The sequence below is a fragment of the Protopterus annectens genome, chromosome 1.part0 (assembly GCF_019279795.1).
Source record: "Protopterus annectens isolate FY-2018-M chromosome 1.part0, PAN1.0, whole genome shotgun sequence".
Lineage (NCBI taxonomy): Eukaryota > Metazoa > Chordata > Ceratodontiformes > Protopteridae > Protopterus > Protopterus annectens.
The window spans coordinates 1,280,599,667-1,280,624,295 of NC_056725.1; the positions used below are offsets into that span (position 1 = coordinate 1,280,599,667).

The 24,629-nt window shown below is 38.9% G+C and overlaps 1 protein-coding gene across 1 annotated transcript in view; it reads right to left on the reverse strand.

Annotated features, from left to right (window-relative positions):
- The window catches only part of MALT1 (MALT1 paracaspase), a gene marked incomplete in the record, with an annotated part of 841,583 nt that overhangs the window by 22,080 nt on the left and 794,874 nt on the right, over positions 1-24,629 (reverse strand).

A 24,629-nucleotide genomic window follows, 5' to 3' on the forward strand; every position in this document is an offset into this window, starting at 1 on the left:
TAAGGGTTCCAGACATATTTTAATGTATTCATTAATCTTCCTAGGAAACAAAAGTTATTTTACTCTCACAGATCTATTGTTATGGTAAACTCGTATGCAATTTTCAAGTGTTTGTTTACTTAGCATTTAAAAGCCACTAATGCAGCTACAAGAAAAGGTGAGGTGACAGCAGACAAGTAAAAGACCTAGAGATGACAATTTATAGCTATAAATATAATCTCATATCTGCACATTAGAAAAATTTGTTTCAGTGGTGCAACAGGCAGAACATTTGCCTGTGGTGCAGAAGGCTATAGGTCCTATTCCCACACCAGGTAGACCGATTACTAATGCTGCAGTGCATCGTAACAGGGGTGCTGCACTCCTGAATGTGTCATCCTTAGAATGAGAAGTTAAACCAAGTTTCCATCTGCTTGAGTTGGTGGTACCTCAGGTGGATGTTAAGGATTCCATGGCACCTCTCAAAAAGAGTAGGGGTCCAAAGCACGGCTGCACACAAATTCACATACTGACAGAAAAAAAATGCATTACTCCATCATTTATAACTTTTGTTTCATATTTGCCTAGACCCCCACTCATTTTTCCACAACCACCATTTGATTTTATGTATTATATTTGGTATCATCCAATTTCCGTTAAACAAAATCTCATTCAATCTTTCATTCCATATTACCCATACAATACAAAACATTTTCTATCCAAAGTTTTGACATACTCCTTACTACAGTTCTCATAAAATCCATATTCAATCTTACCTATATTTATCTGTTTATAATCTCGTATTTCTTCATACATATTCTTTCCTATTACTTTTCCCATAAGTTTTTTACTTGTTTATATGTTAAAACATGTTCTATGGCTTCTAATTCCCCACAAAAATGACACATCATTTCATTTGCTTTTTATAAGGCATATTTCATTTTTTTTTGAAGTCGTTTTCAACATCTTAAGTCACTATTAAAATCTCCTATTATATTTCCTTTTACAGGCAATCTATTAATTTGTAGCTTCTATAGAACTTCTTGACATTCAACATTCTTCATATACCATTTATTTGTTTTGTTTTATGACAGCTATTTTTTTCTTCTGTTAGATGTCCCCATGGATTCACACAGTAATTTTATATCATTATGTTTTTATACCATGTTTTCCTGTTTTTATACCATGTTTTCCTGTTTTCTTCTATCTTCTCTATTCTTAACTTCCATATTTTTATTTTGTTTTAATACATCTTTATTTCTTCATTTATCCAATCTCGCTCCTTTTTATTTAATTGTATTAAATTCCGTTCCTTTTCATATTTTCTTCTTAAATAGTCTAACTACCAACTTGTCTTCTTTTCCATTTATCTATTGTAACATCCTACATAGATTTAATGAAGCCCCATATACTACATGGTTCAACAAACCCAACTCCCCATCTTCTTATTCATATATAACACTTCTCTTTTAACTGAATTTAACCTAGATCCCCATATAAATCTAAAGATTATTTCAAGAAATTGCTTCTCCAAGTCTTTTGGTGTTATATACGCACTAGCTATGTGTGAGACTTTTCCCATCCATACTATATTGATTAAATGCACTTTTTTCTTGTAAAATAATCAATATCTGTTCCACATAACCATAAATCCTCATAATTCTTTCAAACTGTTTTCCCATTTTCATTTATTATGGTATCTTCATCAAATTTAATTCATAATACTGATATCTCTTTTCTTCCAACTATTTCTCATCTCCAAAAACTTGCATTTTACTTTATTCACTGTTAATCCAACTTCTAGCAATTTTTTATGCACATACAAAATTACCACTTTCATTTTCTCTCTTTTCTTACCTATTAATCTTATATAATCTGCATATGACATAATCGGATATGAAATACTCATCTTCTATACATATTTACCTTTTTCCATTTCTTCATCTATTTCTTCTACTATACAACCCTTGACCATTACAAACAAAATAATACTCAATGGACATCTTTGTTTTAAACCTCTACTCATCTCAATATCTTCATTTAGCCAACCATTTATTAGTATCCTAATATTTGTATATTTACACAATGACTCACATACTTTTTATTTCTGTACTACAATTATATCCTTCTATTATTTGCCATACAATTTCATGCTCTATTTACTCAAATGCTTTGTTTCTATCAGCCACCATTAATTCTGCTACATTTTGTTCTTTTTTGATATCATCTACTATCTCACTAATTATCATTACTAATTCTTGGCTACCTTTTCCTTTAACCACATAAATGCCCTCTTCCATTACATATTCCAAGTTATATTTTAGTATTTTTTGCATTATCTTCATAAATATCTTATAATCAATGTTATTCAACATTACTGGTCTCCAGTTTATTTCATTCTTCTCTCCTTTTTCCATATAAATCTCATAACTCCCCTACATATTTTTGCATAACAAATATCATAATTTAGCCATTCATTAATTAGTTCTACCAAAATTTATTTTTGCCATTGTATCAAATTCTTATACATTAAATATCCTATACCATCTGGTCCTGCTGCTGAATTTACTTTCCTCATTGCCATCTCTAAGTCCATAATCGTAATATGTTTTTCCAAATCTTTATTAATTTCTTCTGTAAGATGCTTCATTCTTCAAATATTTTTCTTTATCTCTCTCTTTACCCTCTTTTTAACATACTGCACTATAATATTCATAACATTTCTTTATTCTCTTTCAACTTCTCCATCTTTATTTTTCATTTCTCTCATTATACCACTTTCTTTCTTTACTTGTTTTATTCAAATATGGTAATACTTCTTCCTTTTTTTCCTTTTAATTTTTTTCTTATGTAATAAATCTTTAATTTTTTTCTTGATTCTTTTGGCAAGTCTCTTCTTTTCTAAAATATTCTTTTTCATTTCCATCCAGTTTGTCTAACACAGATTGTTGTGCTTCTATATATTCTTCTTCTTCTATACGTTTTTTTTTCTGTTTTCCCAGATTAAATACATTATTTTATATTTCTCTTTAAATATTATCCACCATTCTGAGCAATTATAAAAATTGCTCATAGACAAATGATCTTTCTATAATTCCATTATATCTTTTTTACCTTTCTTAGTCTACTCCTTCATTTGTTGACTTTATTCCTCTCCCAGTTTTTGTATGTTCTTTATTCTCTTCTATTTCTATCCATGTAGCCAAATGATCCAAAATTCTGTTTCTAAAACTTCTTCTATCACTATTTTTATAGTTTTACATATAAAAAAATCTATTTCTGTTTTCAATTTTCCTCTTCTACGTATACTTTTATTCATATTCCATAACTCTAAATGCCTACATTTTATTTCACCCATTATTTTCTTATCCAATCTCTCTTTTTGCTTTTAACATCTTAAGTCACTATTAAAATCTCCTATTATATCCATATTTACTATGACACAGATCAACATTTTTTGAAATAATTTCTCTCTCTTTCTAAATATATTGCATAAGCATATATTGCTATAAGCCTATAAACTTTTTCTTCCTAATTTAAATAAAGTATAATCTAAACATTTTGCCATACTATATAATATAGCTACCCTGGAACATGTTTCTCTACCCAAATTCCATATTAGGGTCTATTTTTGGCCATTGAAAAAATATTAAATCGAATGGCTGTACATCAAACGTTACTGAATGAACACCACTTTTAACAAACAGACGTCTTCGAAAATAAAGTCATCATGAATGGCCATAGATGGCCAACATAAAGGAATCATGATCTGCTAGCTTACCAGCAACTTTAGGTTTGACAGAATCTGGCCTTTCCCCAATTTAGTGCGACCTCAGAGTTGGTAAATATAATTAGTGGGAGGTGTGGGGGGAGCAGCTCCCCACAACAGAAGGATTTGGTGAACATGGGACAGTACTTATGTGGGGGCTTTACCCCTCCAACCCCTATGTAGAGGGCTGTGTCCCCCACACTCCCTGATAATTATATATACCAACTCTGAGGTCACACTAAATTGGGGAAAGGGTTGGTTCTGTTAAGGCTAAGTTATTAGTAAGCTAGTAGATCACATTTCCTTTATGTTAGCCAACTATGGCCATTTGATGACTATTTTCAAAGACATGCATGTTCATTAAAAGTGCTGATCATTGAGTAATGTTCGATGAATAGCCATTCGATTTAATAATTCTTTGATGGCCAAAAATAGACCCCCATATTATACCTCCTATCCATACAATTTCTGTCTGTTCTCTTTTTCTTTAGTTAAACCCCTAACACCCTCTAACACTATTAAATATACTTCATACTTATTACATCATTCTAACACCTGATCCTTCTTACTACATTTGTTATACTATTGACATTAATAGATACAATTCTAAGATTGCCCATTGCCCTTCTCCTTAAATAAATTATTTATCCATTCCTTTCTTTTTTTTTATTTTAAAACTCACACCTTGAAATTTCATATCTTTAACCCTCTATTTAATGGATTTTTTTTTTCTTTTCAACAATTTTCCAATCTATATCTTCTCTATCACTAACCTCTGATCCACTTTCCATCTCCCTTACCCATTTTTATCAATCTTATTTTCTTCTTGCATATTAGTCTCATTACTCTCCCTTTTATCTTTTGTTGTTCTTCTTGTTGCAATTGTTCTTTACTGTTTGCTTCTTCTCTAATTTCCCCCCCTACATTATGTTCTAAATTGTTCAATTTCTCACAAGTCATCCATAAATGACCTATTTGTTTGCATTTATAACATTTCATTTCATATTCTTTTTGCATCCTGACCAGTCTCCTCATGGAAATATTTCTTCTTATCATAATTACTAAGAAAATACCCCACCCTCCGAAAATGTTTTTGATTCTCCCAATACTTAACAATGGCTCTATGACCTTCAACATTAATCATGCTAGGAATATGTAAATTGTTTCCAGTTTCCATTTTCAATATCATATTGCAATCCCAAGCCTCTATCCAAAGTCCTCTTTTATCAAATACTTTATAAATGCCCTTCACGCCTTTGCAAAAGTTCTTTAACAAATATTTAACAGTTTCTCTTTCATTTTCTGTCTGAAATTGTACGTTAACTTTTTTCTGTTTCATGAAAGTCATTACAATATATTTATTCCACTGATACATGTCTTTTCTTGTTTCATACTCTCCCAAAAAGGCTTCTAATACTACATGCAGCACTCTCAAAGAAAATGCCACAATAAGTATCTTTTTTTCAGTAAGAATAAAACTTCTTACCTCATGTACCTTGATTTCCAAGCACACAACTATCTTGTCTCATATGTCATACCTGTCCATTCATTCTTCTTTATTCTGAAGTCTAACTACACACTTCTTCTCCATTTCTTCTGTCTTCTTCCTCTCTCTTCTTTCTTCCTTCTGTTCTCCGACCACTTCTGCAAATGTTTTTCTCTTATGTTCTTCTCCATCTTCTTTATTAATTCTTTCTGTCATTTCACCCCAAGATCCATCCTTCCTAGTCTCTGGCTCACTCTGGTCAACTAGCTTCACCAATAAATTATCCTGCAACCGTCCTGACTGGAGGATTGTAATAATCACATCTTCCTGTTGTTGCACCCCTTCCTTCTGCTCCTTAAACACATTATGCTGAAAAATGTCTTCAGTAACCCTTATCTGGTCACCTTCATAATTCTCCATGCCAGATATCTCCACTTCCTTATCAGAAAACAAAGCCAGAGTCAGTGTTTACCTCTTCTCCACAACTGACTATTTATAAGCTAGGGGTCTACAGATGTATTTACACAAGGTATAACCTGCTGCTTAAAAAACTAAACATTCCCATAACATTTTGGTATTTCTTCAGTATACAGTTGTCCCAATGCTTTACTTGAAATGCAATTGTGAATTCTAACACCTGATGTGATGGCCAAAAGAGCTGTGCAATCCAACAAATTTGTAAGGTTAAACATAAAGAACACTTCATTACTAAAGTGCAAATAAAAACGAGCATGCAGGAAGCTAGCATATCTTACATGGGATAACATATGGTTCCTACCTCTGCACACAGGCTGTTATAAAATAGTTTTTTTTTTAAAGATTTTTACAGCCATTTGACTGAAAACTATTAACAGTGATTATAAACGTGCGCTGACAGAAATATATTTATTTGACTTCTACATAGATATTAATTTGCATATAACAGCATTTATATACATTACTTTAATACAAGTTGCCTTCTGTGCTATATGAAGCAGTTTAGAGGAGAAGATGCTTAAAACACCTCAATCAAAACTCAGAGTTACTTCACTAATTATTGGAAAATAATATTAATGAGCAGTTTTAACTCTTAAAAAAATGTTCTGCATTTGTTAGTGAAATATGTAATTTTATTTTATACTAAACTAACTTTTAAAACATTTCAAGCATTTTTCATCTACCATTTGTATGATAAATACAAAAACTTGATCTGCACATTTCAGAATATGGCAATAAAAAGTACTATAAGCAAATTTGTAAGTACGTGATACTTAAAATATAATCATAAAAGAATGTTTCCTGTACAGAGTATAGTCCAAGTACAAGAGGTATTGACAGTAGCAAACATACATTCATAATACAAACATTCACTTAAAAACACATACTCATTTGTATATTTACTTTCATGCATAGATACATAGAACATATTCACTCTCAACTTTTAATATACATATCAAGCAGCCACTCATAATTTACAAACACATACACAGTTATATGTATGCACATCCATGTAAATATATTATACATGAATAAGCACATACAATATACACAATATGTAATTTTAAATTGTAGCACCTTTTAATTATACTTCCATATTCTGACTATTACTTTTACCTTTTCACCCATGTTATTAAATGAGTTTTAAACGTTTTATGATAACGTGATCTTGAGATGTATTGGTGTTGTGATGTCTATAGGTTAATGTGTTATAAGTGTTGTCAGTTTTATTTATTTCCTCCATATAAGTGTTTAAATACTAGGCTGTCTATAGTATTTTCTATAGTAGGATTAATTAGCAGAAATGACTATATAAAATGTCTTGATCAAAGAGAAATTTGAATTGCATTATTTCTGAGATATTTTTGATATATTCAGAAATATCCATGTTATTATATGTTTGTTATCTTCAGAAATGTTTGCTGTGGCAGAGGTCTGTGAAGGTGGAAGGGGGCAGAAGTCCCCATTAATCAGGACTATCCATTACTAGACTCAGACCTAATATAAGCTGTGTACGAATCCCAGCCAGACAACATCAGATAGTCTTATAGATACAAATGTATAAAAAAGTTATTTACTTACCATAACATTCCATGTGAGTTGTTTATCTTGCCTTCATTCTTTACTGATGGGTTCAGAGCCGATCCCTTGGCTCCGAGTCGGCCAATTGCAAAGCTCGAAGTCTTCAAATAGCTCGAAGCCAGGTCCCTATCCTATGCTGCACCTAGAGTTACCTCAGATCTTGTTTGCTGCGTATAATAATACCATACGTCATTCTTTCACTCCCAAGAAAGGGTATAGAAGGACTGAGCAACCAGAATGGATCCAGCATCTCGGTCATCTAACAGCTCAGGAGGTGGTAGAAGGGAGGGACGTAAGAATGAAGGCGAGATGAACAACTCACATGGAACATTATGGTAAGTACATAACTTCTTTATGTGAAGTTGTTCTATCGCGCCGTTCATTCTTTACTGATGGGTAGCGTCCCAAGCACCATCAATCTCGGGTGGCTCACGGGAGTATATTTCTCAGGACTGTGGATCCAAAGGAGGCCCTGTCCCTGGAGGCCTTGTCAACTTTGTAATGAGTGATAAAGGTATGAGGTTTTGACCAAGTGGCTGTTGCGCAAATGTTATTTATTTATTTTTATTTATCATTTGTTGACCGGGAATGTCCGACTAGGTTCCACAGAGCCTGTTTTCAGTGGAGGCCCGGGGAGAAATGCTCCAGATGCATGTCTTTGGAATGTGGGAGGAAACCGGAGTACCCGGAGGAAACCCACGCGAACACAGGGAGAACATGCAAACTCCACACAGAAGGCACCCCAGCCGAGAATCGAACTGGAGAACCTCTTGCTGTGAGGCGACAACGTTAACCGCTGCACCACTGTGCCGCCCAATTAGGCGCACAGTTATCAATAGGAAGTCTGGCAGAAAAGGCAGATGATGTAGAAACTGCTCTGGTTGAGTGAGCTTTAACTTTATGGTGCAAAGGCATATTGGCAGCTGAATAAGCAAAGGTGATATAATCAGATAACCATTTAGACAGAGTTGTTTTAGTCACTGGTCTACCTTTCCTAGAGTCTGAAAATGAAACAAAAAGTTGGTCTGATTTTCTGAAATCTTTTGTTCTACCCAAATAAAATCTGAGCTGTCTGTGAACATCAAGTTTGTGCAGTATGTAGTCTAAATTGTTTGAATGGTTGGGGAAGAAGACTGGCAAATCAATAATTTGGTTGAGATTAGTTTCAGTGCAAACTCTGGGCAAGAATGAGGGGTCTGTTCTAAGAGAGACTCTGTCAGCGTGGAATATCAAATAAAGAGGCTTGATGAATAAAGCCTGAAGCTCTGACACTCTGCGGGCAGAAGTAATGGCTACTACAAAGATGGTTTTCCATGACAAAAAATTGAGGTCACAAGAGGAAGCTGATTCAAATGGTGGAAGAATTATTTGGGAAAGCATAAAATTTAGATTCCATGGAGAATAGGGAGATTTCACAGGTGGTCTAATATGAAAGGTCCCTTTCAGAAAGGGTTTGGATAACTTGTGAGACATAATATTCAATCCTTCAAATCTAAGATGAAAATTAGAAATAGCAGCCAACTGAGCATGAACTGTTGCTGCTGCAGCTCCTTTGTTAAAGATCATAGTCAAGAACTGTAAAATGGAAGTCATAGGGGCTTGGTAAGGACTAATATTGTTTTTAGAGGCCCATATAGAACATTTTTTCCATTTGCTAAGATATAGCTTCCTAGTAGAAGATTTATAAGAGGATAAGAGGATTTTTTTTGTCTCATTGGAGAGGCTATGGAACCTGGCTATGATGGGAATTGGAGAAGCCAAGCTGTCAGCCTCAGGGACTGCAGAGAGGGAGTGCGTCAGAAGGTCCAGAACTGGGTCCAGAATCCAAGGGTCCTCCAAAAGATGAAGTCGAAGGAAGGGGAACCAAATCTGGCAAGGTCAATGAGGGGCTATGAGAATGATGGTCCTTCCCAGGGTTTTTGTTTTCTGTAGAACCTTGGGTATCAACGGGATCAGTGGAAGTGCATAAAGGAGACCCGGAGGCCAATCGTGTACGAGTGCGTCCCTTGGGGCTTCTCCCGGAGGGGGAATCAGGGCAAAGTAGCTTCTGCATTTTGTGTTCTTGTGACTGGCAAATAGGTTGCAGCAAAGCTGGCCCCACCTGTGGAATATCCTGTCCGCTGTTTCTTTCTTGAGGGACCACTCGTGGGGCAGCAAGATTGACGTGCTCAGCTGGTCTGTTATCACGTTGGATTTCCCTGGGATGTGCATTGCCAACAGAAAGCGCTGGTTGGAAACAGCCAACTGCCATACTCTGAGAGCCTCGCAACAAAGGGGGCAGGACCTGGTTGCTCCTTGTTTGTTCAAATACCAGACCACCGACATGTTGTCTGTTTGAATTGCAACCGTACCCAGAAGAAGGGAGCCCTGAAAGTACTGCAATGCCAAAAGTACTGCTCTCATCTCCAGAACACTGATATGCAGATGTGTCTCTTGATCGGTCCATGTGCCTTGGGCTGTCTTTCTCTGAAAATGTCCTCCCCCCCTATCAGGGAAGTGTCCGTGGTCATTGTGGCCGATGGAGGGGGTAGCACAAACAGGTGTCCTATCGTGACATGAAGTGAGGTCAACCACCACTGAAGATCCTTTTGGCAGAAATTTGTGATCATTATCATGTGAGACTTGGGAAGCTCTTGGTAAGACCATTGAGTGAACAACAGCCATTGTAGTATCCGCATGTACATATGAGCTAGTGGTATGGCTAAAATTACTGCTGCCATCATGCCTAATAATTTCAGAACTTTTGATGCTGGTGCTCTGTCTTTGGATATCAGAACACTGACATGCTGACAAAGAAAAAGGACTCTTTCTATAGGAAGCCTTAGTGTGGTGGTGGTGGTGTCCAGCTCTGCCCTGATAAAAACGATATGCTGTGATGGCAACAAGGCAGATTTTTCTGAGTTGATTGTAATGCCCAGTTGATTGCAGAGTGACAGAGTGGACTCCCTGGCCTGAATGAGTTGATGCCTGGTGGTGGTGGTAAGGAGCCAATCATCTAGATACAGAAACACCTGGAATCCTAGATGCCTCAAGTGAGCCGTGACCATTGCCATGCATTTGGTGAACACTCTGGGGGCTGGAGTGAGACCAAAGGGCAGCGGTCAAAACTGGTAATGACTGGCTCCCAGCCAGAGCCTCGCAACAAAGGGGGCAGGACCTGGTTCCTCCTTGTTTGTTCAAATACCAGACCACCGACATGTTGTCCGTTTGAATCGCAACCGTACCCAGAAGAAGGGAGCCCTAAAAGTACTGCAATGCCAAAAGTACTGCTCTCATCTCCAGAACACTGATATGCAGATGTGTCTCTTGATCGGTCCATGTGCCTTGGGCTGTCTTTCTCTGAAAATGTCCTCCCACCCTATCAGGGAAGTGTCCGTGGTCATTGTGGCCGATGGAGGGGGTAGCACAAACGGGTGTCCTATCGTGACATGAAGTGAGGTCAACCACCACTGAAGATCCTTTTGGCAGAAATTTGTGATCATTATCATGTGAGACTTGGGAAGCTCTTGGTAAGACCATTGAGTGAACAACAGCCATTGTAGTATCCGTATGTACATATGAGCTAGTGGTATGGCTAAAATTACTGCTGCCATCATGCCTAATAATTTCAGAACTTTTGATGCTGGTGCTCTGTCTTTGGATATCAGAACACTGACATGCTGACAAAGAAAAAGGACTCTTTCTATAGGAAGCCTTAGTGTGGTGGTGGTGGTGTCCAGCTCTGCCCTGATAAAAACGATATGCTGTGATGGCAACAAGGCAGATTTTTCTGAGTTGATTGTAATGCCCAGTTGATTGCAGAGTGACAGAGTGGTCTCCCTGGCCTGAATGAGTTGATGCCTGGTGGTGGTGGTAAGGAGCCAATCATCTAGGTATAGAAACACCTGGAATCCTAGACACCTCAAGTGAGCCGTGACCATTGCCATGCATTTGGTGAACACTCTGGGGGCTGTAGTGAGACCAAAGGGCAGCGGTCAAAACTGGTAATGACTGGCTCCCAGCCAGAAGCGCAGATGATCCCTGGATGGCCTGGCCATTTTTATGTGGTAGTACGCATCCTTGAGATATATCAAGCACATCCAATTGTCTTTCCCTAAGAAGGGAAGTATAGACTGAAGCGTGACCATCCGGAACTTCTCTTTCTTTACATATTTGTTCAGTCAGCGGAGGTCCAATATGGGTCTCCAGTCCCCCGTCTTTTTTGGAACCAAAAAGAATCTTGACTAAGTTCCGGATCCTGTCCTGGGACTGGTTGGACGACTCTTTTTAGCAACGTTTGGACCTCTATTTTTGCCTGTTCCCTACAACTGGGTGGAACGTCTGGGATTTTTCTTATGGGTGGAGGGGGTGTGGCGAATGGGATGAAGTATCCTCTGGAAATAATATTTTGTACCCAGCTGTCTTTTGTTATTTTGAGCCAAGCGTCTGGATACAAAGATAAGTGATCCACGACTGCCTCCAGAGCAGGACAGTCGGGCCTCCTTTCAGGAGCGCTGGTAGAGCTTCCCAGAGAAGTGATCTCTGTTGCCCTGGTGCGTGGCAGCATCTTCTATTATTGGCCCCTCCTCTGCCTCTGGAGGGGAATTCACCATGTGTGTCCTGAAAGGCTCCTTGGGCTTTTCGGAACCACATTTTTCCTCCCCTTTGACCTTTAGGGTAGGGTCGGATAGGGGTGGAAAAATGGACCCCGACGGCAGAGTCTTTCCATCCTGTTCACACCTGGTTAAGGTTTCCTTCACTTTAGGCCCAAAAATGGATGAGCCATCAAAGGGAGTATTCAGGAAGGATGACTTGAAGGGCTCTGCAAATGAACACAAGTGCATCCAGGAGTGTCTCCTAAGAGCAGCTCCTGTACCCGCTGCCCCTACTCGTTCCATCAGCTGCATATGAGATGAGGCGCATGGATGAGTTTACTATAGAATTAAGGGTAGCAAGCTGGGTGGCAACTGTCAGTAGCTCCTGCAGCTACTGCACCCTGAAGAGTATCTCCTAGCTCTTTAAGGAGATCTCTTTGTAACCTGGTAAAATGGGTTAAACAGCTGAGCGAACAAAGAGCAAAAGTCGCTAAACTAAACATGCACTTCCTGTATCTATCCATGATCCTGGAGTCTCTGTTAGGAGGCTGGATAGATGAGGAAGTCCCAGACATTTCCTTTTTGGTGGCTGCCGCCACCACCATGGCATCAACTGGAACACCTTTTAAGAATGATTTGTCAAGAGGGGTAGAAATTAACTTATTAGGCCTCCTAGGGACAGGCTCCATAGTATCCGGAGACGCTCACGCCCTTTGTGAGACCAGCTGTATCAGCTCATCAAAGGGTGGAGACACCCAAGAGGTGGAGGGCTGAGACCAGCATGGCATCAACTGGAACACCTTTTAAGAATTATTTGTCAAGGGGAGCAGAAATGAACTTATTAGGCCTCCTAGGGACAGGCTCCATAGTATCTGGAGACTCTCACGCCCTTTGTGAGACCAGCTGTATCAGCTCATCAAAGGGTGGAGACACCCAAGAGGTGGAGGGCTGAGATCCAAAAGCCTTCAGGAGAGGGCTTTTGGACTGCCAGTTACCCCTCTGCCTAAGGATTTCAAGTATCTCAGCGAATGAGATATCTTCAGAGGGGGACCGTGGGGACCCTTCTGACTCATCTAAGTTAGTATCCGATATTAGAGACTCCTGAGGGGGAGTCTAGATGTTTCCTCTTACACAATCTCTTCCTGGGAACCTCATCAGTGGGAGCTTCTGGTGAGGTCTCAGAAGAGCAAGGGCCACCCAATGGGGCTTCCTGAGGCTCTGGGTCTCTACGCTTGGTCAGGATGTGTGAGGCAGAAGCAGACACAGGCGCTTTAGGGGAGGAGAAAGCCAGAACTGAGGTCAAGGATGTCTTAGGAGACATGACTCTCCTCATGGCATCGAAAGTACCTCTGCTCTGATGCGAGGGAACCAACGGATCCAAAGAAACCATCGATACTCCCGGCATTGGGACAGTGGGCACCGAACCAGAGGTAGGAGCCGAGCTCATCAGAGTCGGAACTGACAAGTCGGTCCGACTATCCTCCCCAGACCTGACCAGAGAGTGTCGGCTCCTAGAGTCCTCGATCGGCACCGAGGTCATCAGAGTGCATGAAGCCGAAGACACTGGAGCAGGCATTGGCTCTGAGGGTTCCACTATCAACAGGTCTGACTCCTCTGGCTCAGAAGGACAAGCATGACTCGGAGGAGGAATAGTTTGAGCTGGTGCAAGGGTATTCGGCTCCAAAGCCATCTGGGTCGAAGCCAATAAAATTTTTGCCAAGGCCAGCGCTGATAACAGCTTCTGCACCACACGATCCACATCCAGATCTGAAAGGCTGACAGAAGACCAAGAAGAGTGCACCGAAGGTGGTACCGACTGTAGTAACGGACTCTTAGGAGCTTCGGACACCAGTTCCAAGACTGAGGACCGGCTCTGAAAGGTAAAGACTGTCGGTTCCGATGGTAGTGGTGCCGAAGTCAAACATTTCTTTGATTTTTTTGAGTCTGAAGTCTTAGAAGACTTTGAGGACTTGCTGGATCCATCTTGGTCACTCACAGCTTCTTGAAACGATGGTTTCAACAACCCTCTGCCAATAAGTTTTCTTTTCTTTTCCTGTAGGACCCTTGAGGAGAAGGAATGGCATATAGCACAGCTATCCTGCAAATGCAGGGCTCCTAGACAGTACACACAATTAACATGGCTGTCTGTTACAGACATCTTTTGGCCACACTTTGGCACTTTTTAAAATCAGACTTGGGGTGCTTGTCTTGGTCAGCCATTAAAAATCTGAGAGAAAAATTACTGTTACCACAAAAAAACCCAACAATAATTATCCACAAAAAAAGCCTTAATAAAATCAGGCTAAGTCCACACACACACACACACACACACACACACACACACACACACACACACACACACACACACACACACACACAGAAATGCAAATGTAAATATGAAAATGACAGAAAAAGCCTTTACTGTCACCACAAACTGTTTAAACACACAATATAAGCAGACTATGCAGAAAAAAGGGGGATAGCTGCTATAAGATACAACACTGTCTAAATATTGTAAGAACTATCTAAGTTAGACAAAATTACTGTTAATTACAAAAACTGTAATAGTAATAATAAATTCAAGCCTTTTCTGAAAGAAAACTCAAGGCTAAACACCACACAGCAAAGAACTATACACTATCTAACTATTTATCAAAAAATGTGACAAACGGTCACTGACTAAACACACTCTATTAATTAGAAAAATGTTTTAAACTAGGCCTAAAACAAGAGGCCAACTAGGAAATTCTTATATCACACTAAGTGAAGGGACTAAAATGCAGTAACACACACTAGAAAGCTGTAAAAGCTTCATAAAACTATCTAAACTATTTAAACTATCTAACTATCTAAATATAAGTAAATAAGAAGAAGAAAACAGCTTTACTGGCTCGAGCTAATGCAGAACCTCGGATCTATTGCAGCGGCAAACTAGATCTGAGGTAACTCTGGGTGCATCATGGGATAGGGACTTGACCTTGAGCTATTTGAAGACCTTGAGCTTTGCAATTGGCCGACTCGGAGCTGAGTGATCGGCTCCGAACCCATCTGTAAAGAATGAATGGCGAGATAGAACAACTTCACATGTACAGTTTTATATACCTGGTACATTTACTATTCAGTACACATTTTATCAGACATTTTGAGTGTTGCTTCGAAATCTAACTTAGGTATATGTTTGCACTCCTAAACGGATACTTGACATTGTTGCACAAATATGTTTACAGCTTGAAAGCAATTATGATAATGTATATTTCTCCATGTGATGTATAACATCTACACATAACTACTTATCAAAACATGTTATGCTTCTGTTTAATTTATGATAATACACATGCTGCCTAACTGAGGTGGTCATCTTTGCATGCTGATAACATCACTTTTAGGTTGTCATTAAAAAGAAATACTTCAGGGTTGGGTTGATGCCAGAGGTTGACATATGTTGAAGGCCCTGAGCTGGGAGTTGGTCTTTCTGTATTGTTTTCTTTTTACCACCCTGGGGAACTTCTTGTTGAAGATTGTCCATCTTTTCACTGTGAGGTACCCAGGGCAGTCACTGCAGACAGATTCAGGAGAATGGTCCTGCTCAGTTCCTACAGCGGGGAACTGTAGACTAACACAAGGTTCATTGGCAACATAACTGGAAATTTCTTGGACTTGCTGCATGATGACAATCTTCTAACAGAGACCTGGCTGGCTAGAACTTTTGGTCCTTATATGACAGCTGCCCTCCCCTCAAGTATTTCTGTTATTCAGTGCCCTAGATTAGAAGGAACTGAGGTGGGTGTTGCGATTCTTATAAGTTGAAGGTGCCAGTGACCAGTCACCTTAACAGAATACCAACTTCTCAGAGTACGTTATAGACATGTGACTCATCTGTAGGTTTCTCCTCATCTGCCATCCACCCAGCAGTATGAGAGCAGTCTATGATTTCCTTGTTGGCTTGGTGTTAATGCATTTAACTAAATCATTTCACCCTCAGGAGCAAGCAAGGAGTCTATGACTCCTGAAAGACAATTCCTTTGTATTATGCAGGAATTCAGGTCTGTTCAGCTTATTGTCACTGTGACACTGTGGTCACATCCTGGACTTAAAAATCCAGTGGAGAGTGGTGGTGGATTTAGTTTTGTGGTGTGGCCACCTCCTGGACAGCTACATGCTGGAGCTCCCCTTTGTTCTTTACCTCATCTTAAGATGGCTATAGATGGGACTCATGAACATCTGACTTACTTCTGTTCCTGCCATCTCCTACCTGAAGTTGGTGCAGATGATCCACAGGTGGTCATTGCAAACTATTATGGGTCTTTGATGGCATTTGTGTATATACTCTCTCTCTCTCCCATTAGGAGCATGAACTATGGTTTAATCTTAAGAGAGGGGCAAATGCTGGAGCAGAAATGGAGGTAGTCTGTTCTTCAGGATGACACAAATGTGCTGGATCTGCATTAAGCACATTACCAGTCTAAGGTCTCTCCAAAGGTGTGGTATTTCTGTCAGGAAAGATCTGTTACTAACACACCAGTCATACACTTTCAGTTGGTGGGCAGGATGTGTAGCACGCCTCTTCTTTCCACTCAGAGTCTTTTCATCTTCAACATGTGCGTTAGCATGTTGATTACTTTTCACAGACAGAGCTGCCTGAATTAGACTCGAGACACTTTCTGGCAAACCTGTGTTTACTGCAGTAGACTGTGCATGATTTTTCTAATCCTTTTTGGTGCAAATTTCATTTATCAGACTGTTCAGTGCTCATGGTCAGGAAGTCAACCAAGCTCCATAAACCACAAGATCTGGATCCTAGTTCCACCAGGACAGTTACTACCTGCCTGTTGGCATTCGGTCCATTTATTTATCAAACAGTCAGATTTTCTCAGAGTATGATTTTTTTTTCGAAATGTTCTAAAACAGACTTCCTATTCTCAATAAACCATTTCTGAATCAAGGTATTCTTTATAATTACAGACTTATTTCAAACCTTCTTTTAACTATTAAGGCACTGAGAATACATATTCACACAATTGTCTCCATTTACATAAATCCCGGCTGAATAAATCTATGCTATACATTTCTTCCAAAGTTGAACACTAATTATTTATTGTTCCAAAGCAACATATGTTCTGCAATAACACAACTATTATGTCTTCAAGGGATAAATCAACATAAATAATTAATCCATTTAAATACTTAATGTAAATCACACATTTTGTAATACAATGGCTTCACAGGTTAGATCATTAAATGCACTTGTCCCTTCCTTGAAAATGGAATTAGTGAAAATGGTCATTAAAATCTGATGATTTATATATGCTGTTAAAATGTTTTGTTACCGAGCTTCCAGCGTGAACAGTTCACTGTGAATATCCACAACGTTTCCAACATCCTACCAAACTTTAATACCCATACATTTAAAATTATCATCAGAACCTGATTATGAAATATATTTATACAAAGCATTGTTAATATTACATTGTTTAAATTCTTTTACCCGCCAGGCATCAGCCCCTGGGACTTGTTCAGGGAATTCAACAGCCATCACCAGCTCATTTATTTCCCTGTAAGGTGAGAGCCAGTTATGGGATCGTCACCTAGGCAAATACCAGGGTCTCCCCCCACCTCCAAGTGGTCTTACAACCCTCTTGACACATTCCAGGGTAATCTACAGATGCTCGTGTTCTGAGGAGGAGAATACAAGCTACTCCATGTGATTGTTCTCTGACCTACATGGTTACTGTGTGGCAGCACGGCCATCAGGCCTAGACTCCATGCAGTATACCACCCAGATCTCACACTCAAGCAGTGAACCAAGCCACTTCTCTCATCCCAGGACAGATGAACAGTATACCACTCACTCCTATCTTTCCACCCTACTCACTCCAGCTCCCATGCCCGCTAATCAAACACAAGCTATCTGAGTCGCAGTAAAGACTTTATCCCTCTGTACCACAGGTGCAAGGACAATAATAAATTACATGTTAATATCATTACAACACTTCCAAATTCTCATTTTAAAAGTCCTGTGCATCTTCCTCATTGACCATGAGCCAGATATACAATATTAACAGTTGTACACATTGCAAAAAGTAAAGTAAAATATACGGCCTGTTTTTGCATGCTTAAAAGTTTTATATTTATTAAGTACATACTGACAACGGCTGCATTATTCACATTTGTGCATTCCTTAAACGGGACTTTTAATATGATTTTTGATCCATGTACATAACAACTATTTCATGTTTTAAGGTCTCTTTCATGCTGGCAAATGAGAAATTCCCCCAACAGTCTCTCTAATCCTAATATCTGATGTTACTGCATTCCAGTATTTCTCCAATACCTGTAAGACTTCAGAAAACTACCTCAAATGTTTTCATTTTTCTTCCAACTTCTTATTGTTTTTAAAATGTTCAGCACTTCTATGCATTTATACTTTATCAAATTCTCTATAAATAATTTCAGGATAACTTCTATCTTTAAACCTATGTGCCATGACCTTGCCATGAGCATAGGATTTCATATTACAAATGGTATTTCTGCTGAGTTTCAATAACTGCTTTTTGGTTATACAGCACTTAATAAAAGCTGAATGTTTGTTTTGAAAATGTAATGGCCTATTTTTCAAATGGTTTCCTATATATGTAATGTCATATTTGTGTACTCACAAATAGCTGTGAGATTCAGTGTTCTCAGTACCTTACCACATATGGAAGGTTTGAGATAGGTTTGCCACTAATAATGCCTGAAAAACCATGATATCTACAAAAGTGAAGCATCTTCTCATTCATGTTAAAAGCAAAAAAAAAAAAAAAAAATCTCACTGGATTGTTATTTACAACCCTTACACTTTTACCGTCAGCTATTCCTACAAAAAACACATACCCTGCTCATTGTTCATGTTAATTGCCCAACACACGATGGTCAAGTACCCCAACAGCAAGATAATGTAATTCGGACACTGGTATAGCCACAACGAGGAAGGCCTCATTACTGGCTCACTGCCATGTTTCTGAATTGAATACTAGCATTAACAGACTTGACCATGCTAGTGTTCTCCCTAGTGGCTGATGTATGATGTTAGCAAAGGCATCCCCCTACAAGTTCATGTAGGTGTGCATGCGCGCGCACACACACACACATATACACGCAGCTCCAGACATTCCAAAATCCATTTATCAAAAACCAAGCATTCCATCACACTCACTGAAAGACACAGAAACACACAAATGGACAGATTTCCACACACACCCATAAACATGCATGCAGGCATCCAGACTCTCGATTCTCTAACCCTCTCTATTGAGACCACCCAGCCAGACACACATTCATACAACCATTTTCATACCCATCCAGACATGCACACATGTCTAGACAACTACATAATCACTAACACACAACCCACCCATGTCTTAGTTGAACTTACCAGCACCATAAGTACTTCCATAGGATAAAATAGGTTACTGCCATGTTTTTATGGCAGTCATTTTTTTCTCCTAGAATAAAATTTTACCTAGTTGAGAGCATACTTCTCGACCTCTTAATGTAAGAGATCTGGACAAAGCTTAAAATAATAGGGGGGACAACGGTCCAAAACTAGGGACAGACTTCAAATATTGCTCTTATAAACTTAGGAAGTTGCTAGGATAACAAGATCTGTGTTAATATGCATTTTCTGAAGGAAATGAAGTCCAAAACTCAAATGTATGTCATTATTTAGCGACTTCAATCCTCAGTGATTTGCCAGAAAAACATACATTTTATGAGGAACACACCAAATATATGAGACAAAAATCTGGACATTCTGGGAAAATCCGGAAAGTTGAGAGCTATGGCTGAGAGATTCAGAGCAAATCAAGAGCTGCAAAGATTTCTGGAGTGAGCACATGGCTAATTATCATTATCCACTCCCCCAGACTGCCATATTGCTTCATCTGTAATACTGCTTTCCCAGCTGAGACCCCAAGGGGAAAACCTCAGCAGTAGCGTAGTCTCTGAATCATAGTTGCTTAGTGCAATTTAGAAACCTTCCAAGGTAAAAGGCTACTGTATCGCGTTAAGCCTTTCTGAATTTCTAGGAATAATCTATAAATCTTTTATAAATAGCTTCTGCACAAAAAGACAATATATGAAATGCATACTGTTGCTCTGACACTACCATATTATCACATGTATGAGCAACTTTCACCCTCATAGAAGTACCGTTTACCTGCTAACCTTATCACTTCCATATCTAAATAAAAATACATTATTTTCTAAGACTCTTTGTAACAATATTAAAATATTCCAAATCCTAGTATCAGATCTGATGGTGAACCTCTGAAGCCAGAATTCTATGGCCACCATTCCATATTCATTTATTTTTTTTATTGATGTAAAGGGAGCCATCGCCATCTGTCACCATTACATCTCCAGTTTTACATTCACCTCTTCTTAATGAGCCTAATAAAATCTCCAGCTCCCTTTATAGAAGTTCAAGATTTAGCTAACAAAGGTTTTAATAATGTATCTAAAAGAATGTAATGCATTCTGCAACAAAGACATGCAATTTATGTTTTGCATTTAAATGGCTAAATTATTTATGCTGAAAGTTACCTCCTGAAGAAGCAGTAGTCGTGCTATTATGGCACATAGGAAGTGTACAGAGTGGATTTACTCAGGCGGAGTGGGCTTAGTTTTGAGAATGTTGCATACATGCAGAATGAGTGTTTTCCTGGTTTCCATTATTTACTTGATCCTCTTTTTTTAATTTCTCTGATCTTTTGCAGTCTGTACATTAGGCTCGGAGCACTGAGATCATCCTCATTAGGGCCATGAATGATCTTCTGGCAGGAGATTAATAGTGTTATTCAGTGCTGGTCTTCCACACTGTCTCACTTTCTCTGTACCTTCCAACATGATCCTTTCTGGACTGACTTAGATTTTGCCATAGTATTTCTTATACTCTCTTGATTTTCTTTGCCTCCTACCTCTATGGAGAATCTCAGAAAGTAGTGATTGGTATTCATTATTCTTCTGAACCTCCCCACCACCAAATGTGGAGTACATGGGGTAACATTCTGGCTCCCCTACTTTTCACAGTATATATGCTTTGTCTGAAAAACCTGATAAACAGGGATGGGGGTTTATATTAACAAACGTATGTAGAATTTATCTTTCCTTTCCTCTCTGTAGGAGTACACAGAGGTCAGCAGTCTTTTAGTAGATGATGTGGATGAGCTTGGCTGAATTCATCACTGGTTATAAAATAACCAGATAAAGCTTTACATATTCCCGAATTTGGCCTTGGCTGTTCATGCCACCTCAAGGGACTCTGCAACTTCTTCTGTGCCTTTATTTATCATCCACGGAGGCAACAGACTTGAATTTGCTTCCAGGGTATGCAGACACATCGTGTTTCTTGTTGACAGGCTAATGTTGCAGGACCAGATGTCTCACACAACTCCCAGAATTCAGTCTCTGCACTGGCTGCCTATGTGCTTGCATACTGCATTCAAAGTTTTTGTGTTAATGTTTTAGCTCTGTATACAAGGTTACTTGTATCTTCAAGAGTTGATTATTCCCTATTGGACAGCCACTCCCTTCATTCTGCCACTGTGGGACTGCTAAAGTTTCCATGGATGCACCTTGCAGCATCTGGTTTTATGTCATTTGTATATCAGATGCTATACATTTACAGTATATCACCACAGTAGATTTCATGGCCCCTCACTTTATCAGTGCCCACCACTTTGGCAGAGATCATTTAAGTTTACATTTTTATATTATTTAAGTAGATGATGAACATTGATAACTATATATTAAATATATATATGCCTGACTTTATCTGTCTTTTACTGACTCATCTTACAGATGTGGGTTATTCATTTAAACATTACTTATTTGCTTATACCGTTTTATTTTACATTTTATTTAATTGACTAGTATTTCTGATATAAACATAAATCTGAATTCAGAACTGAAATTATGATGCAGTGTATTAATGCCCTATAAGATAACACTTACATGTAGTACTACTACTACTACTGCAAATTCAATTACTTAGGTATCGCTTTCTGCAGGTTTGTGGAAACTGTATAACAAGGATGATAAAGTATGTTCTGCTGACCAGGTTCAAGCTGTTAGCTGATTCTAGCAGCTATAAACACGCTGAAGAGTTATTTTTTAGGTTGGGCAGGTTTATAATTAGAAGTTGGCAAAAGACCATTTGTTGACTTATTTACTAACATTTGCAGCCTTAACATCTTCATTCAAAAATGTCTACCTGATGCTCTATTGCACAGGGGCTAAATGTCAAATGACTGAAAATCAGGTGGTACTAGGATGTCATAAAGGCATGGTGATTTGTCCTTATTCTGGATGAACCCTCATCCTCTGAAAACACAGTGAAATAAGCCAAGTTCAGATGCTGCTGACAACATGCTAAGTCACAGTATCTCCTGTGGGATAACAGAAAAGGATTCACAGTGTGCTCATGAATACAGGAAGCTTACTGGCAAACCAAGCTGCACTGTAGGTAAGCACAAGTGACCCACTACCAAACAACTGTACTGGTCTTGTTTGATACTTGCAACATCAGCTGGGCCCTCCAGATCTGCTGTATCCAAACAATGCATTGTTCAGAATTAGGACAAGAAAGAAAAAGGGAGGAGAGCAGACCAACAATCTTAGTAAAGTGCAATGAAATTAATGTACAACCTTGAAAAACATAGAACTGCACGAACCTTAAGTAAGACTTTTGAAAGGGAAACTAAAAAAATATTGCATGGCTTTATTCACTGAATGTCTACAAAATGGATAAGCAGGTAAAGGGAGTGAAAATATATTCTGAATGAATAAACAATGTCGGCAGAAAGGATGTGTTTCTACTGTGTGAATTCATAGTTTGCAGCAGTTATTCTAACATTTAAATGTATTATCAGTTGACTCTCGACTGTGTGAGGGAGATGAAGGGAGCAATTCTCTGTACTAACATTCAGACCCCCCCCCCCAAAAAAAAATTCTAAGAAATGTCAGGTTCTGCTCCTCAGTCACTTGAAGAAAGTTAGTTTACCCTTACAAGCAAACATATGTTGAGTTTGCTTTCCCAGTTGACCTTACAGCCTGCCTCAAGTGAAGATGGGGGCACTAACCTCTTTCAATGAATGGCAGCAATACTGTGGGCAAAGAACTGGAGACCACCAAGGTTGTGGTAGACTCTGAAATGGAGTTCAGAATGGCCTTATATGTTGTGGTCTATTACCTTCGGCTTTTCATTCTCTTGCATGTGATCCTTAGATGAGCTCTGCAGTGATCCTTACTCAACGCCTTTCCCATCATTCTTAAGTTCCAAGCAGCAACAAGGACTTTAAGCTTTAAGCTTAATGAGATGCCCATGAGTTATGTGAAAATACAGCATTTGATGAAGATATGATGAGGTGCCAGGCAATAAAAAAGTGTGTTTGTGGTAGCACAGACTTATGATCTGGTGACTGCAGGTATGCCTGAAAAGTTTACACATTTAAAAAGGTAAATGGCGGAACTTTTCAATGACATATCAGAAGGGCAGCAGAATTGCATCAGTAGTGAGAAATAAGTAGGGGATCACAGGAGCATGCAAACCCCTTAACTTGAGTGATGTGAGTGGCACAAAGCAGGGGTGCTTCTCCTAGCATAAAGGATCAGGATTTTAAAAGCAGCTGCGTGATGGGAGATAAGTAGGATATGTCTAAATGTGACACCACCGCATTAAATCTCTTAAAATAAGGTCCATCTTTTATACTAGTGGGGCATGTAAAAGTTGATCTCTGGAAATTCCCTCAGATAAACTTCTGCCTGTCCATAAATGTATCAGATTTGCTGGGCATTGTCTGTACTCATACCATATTGCTAAGGCCTGGAACTCCTTATCTCTCTTTATCAGGTCAATACCCTCCATCCCATCCTTTAAAATTATTCTGAAAGACTTCCTAGCCAAAAACTGTCTCTGCTCTTTCTCAGCACCAGGACAAGCTATAGCCCTAAATGTGGACAAATACCTATTCATACCTTACATCTCCTTACTCTCCTTTCTTCACTCACGTCCTTATTTCTATCAATTTATCTCCCCTGGCTTTCTCTCTAAATACACCATAACTCTGCTTTTCTCTCATTTCATATTGCAATTCCTATTTGCATTATGCCAAATTACCTTTTAATTCTCTACAAACAGGCTAAAATTTCTCTAACTTTTAAATCATTATCATATAACTTGTATCTACTCTTAACCAATGTTTTCATATTATGTTTAATTTGGTATAATTATTTAAACTGTATTTGTATTTTGTATTATTTTTAATGACTGCATAGGATCACAGGATCATACAAAGTTACTAGGTTATTGGCCCTGAGGCCTTTACAAGCCTTGCCGAGAATTTAGCCCATGTTCCGACAAGTCAGCACCTGATGGCCCTGTCCAGCCAGCAGGGACACAGGTGGAATCCCAAGTATTTTCTGCTCTCCATCCAGTTATGCAAGTTGCGCTTAAAAAAGGTTAATGAGGTACTCTGCTTGATGTGGAGAGGGAGTCTATTCCACAGACGGAGGAGTCTCAGGGACACAAATCTGTCCTGCCAACAAGTCCTATTGATGTCACAGACAGCAGTCCCATCAAGGCGGAGTCTGAGATTGCTTTGTATACCAGACAGAGGTCACCTCTGAGGAGTCTGTAGGAGACTGAGTAGAGGGACAGGGCTTTTAGTCTGTCTGTGTAGGGTAGATATTTGAGGCCCTGGATTCTCCTAGTGAGGAACCTCTG